The sequence below is a fragment of the Carlito syrichta genome, unplaced genomic scaffold (genome assembly GCF_000164805.1).
Source record: "Carlito syrichta isolate Samal-C Ts95f unplaced genomic scaffold, Tarsius_syrichta-2.0.1 Scaffold304514, whole genome shotgun sequence".
Classification (NCBI taxonomy): Eukaryota; Metazoa; Chordata; class Mammalia; order Primates; family Tarsiidae; genus Carlito; species Carlito syrichta.
This window is the reverse complement of record NW_007248610.1, coordinates 65,069-67,057: the sequence shown is the minus strand read 5'-3', so window position 1 is coordinate 67,057 and position 1,989 is coordinate 65,069.

Below are 1,989 nucleotides of genomic sequence, written 5' to 3'. Positions count from 1 at the left end.
AAAAAAAAAAAAAAAATATATATATATACACACACATACATATATATATTTTGACTGAGCCGCTTGACTCATGCTTGTAATCCCAGCACTTTGGGGGGTGGAGATGGGAGGAGTGCTTGAGCCCAGGAATTTGAGACCAGCCTGGGCAACATAGAGAAACCTCGTCTCTACAAAATTCAAAAGATTAGCAGGGCATGGTGGCATGCACCTATAGTCCTAGCTACCTGGGAGGCTGAGGTGGAAGAATTGCCTCAGCCCAGAAGGTTAAGACTATAGTGAGTTGTGATTCCAACCTGGAAAACAGAGTGAGCTCTTGACTCAGGGGGGAAAACTATTTATTTAATTCTGCCACAGAATAGTAAACACCCACACAAATCGTATTCAACATGATTATCATAGTCAGTTTGGGCTGTTAGAGCAAAATATCACAAACTGAGTGGCTTAAACAACAGACGTTTATTCCTCACAGCTTTGGGGACTGGGAAGTCCAAGAGCAAGGTAATGACTGACTAGGTTCAGGTGACTGAGTTTTCTCTGTATCTCCTTGGTTTTTTTTTTTTTTTTTTTTTTTTTGAGTTGGAGTCTCACTCTGTCACCTAGACTGGAGTGCAGTGGCACACTCCCGGCCACCGCAGCCTCAACCTGCTGGACTCTGGCGGTCTTTCCGCCTCAGCCTTCCAAGTAACCAGAACTACAAGCACATGCTACCACACCTGGCTAATTTTTTGATTTACTGTAGAGACGAGGTCTCACCAAGTTGCCTGGGTGGGTCTTGAACCCGCAAGCTCAGACAGTCCACTCACCTCGGCCTCCCAAAGTGCTGGGATTACAGGCTGAGCCACCGAGCCTGGTCTGTATTTCCTCTTCTAAGGTGTTAATTCCATAATGAGCAATCCACCCTCATGACCCAATTACCCCCCAAGGTCCTACCTCCAAAAGCCATCACACTAAGGGCTAGGGCTTCAACAGAAACATCCTGTGGGCACAAGAAAACTCAGTCCATAATGATACATATAGAAAAGTATTTAAATAAGAGATGTGTGTCTATTTTACATTGGAAGTATTTTACCCTACTGTTCATACATATGGGTATGTTATTAAATACCTTAAATATCACAAAAGTAAATTTCTCCTAAGGTGACCATATGTCCAGGATTTTCCAGCAATTTTGCTTTATGCCTACAGCCTGATAAAATTATTAACACTTTTACTCTCAAAAGTGTCCTGATTTGGATAATAAATCATATGGCCACCCTTTTCACTATTAATATGTCAAAACTATAGTTGCAGGTTGGAATTTTTTGATAATTTTTAGGGCTGGGTGATAGGTATATAGGGGCTAATTTAATTTTCATGAGAAAATCTTATATATACATATTTACAGTTAAGTTTCTTAGTTATGATTTAAACAAATATGTGGCACATATTTTTAAGTTCAAGCAACTGTATTTCTTTCATAAAAACATCATGAGGCAATTTACAGTTCTCTTTTTATGTACCAAATTGTGTTCTTGAAGAGCTGTTGTAAATGAAAAGCATGCTAATGGAATTATTATAATAAAAATATTTTTGAATGAACAAGGAACATTTGTAACATTAAAAGACTAGAGAGAATCCTGTTATTTAATTAAGAATCTTTTGGTAAAATAATTATTAACATATGTATTAACATACGTCTTTTCAAATGCATATATTTTATGTAGCCCAAGCGACAACATAATATATGGTTTTCTCATCTGTAAAACAAGGATAATGGTACTACCTACTTAGAAATTTGTTGCAGGTATGAATTTTAAAATTTCAAGTAAAGAATATAGCTCATTGCCCGGCATACAGTAAGAACTCAATAAATGTTACAACTTTTATCAGCTATTGCCGTCATTTTTATAGTAAGGGATGTAGTATGTTAAGTGTTAAATGACAGCGGTATCAAAACACTCTTTGAACTCATGACTTTTTACTATGCCACTTATTTTTTATAATTAAAAA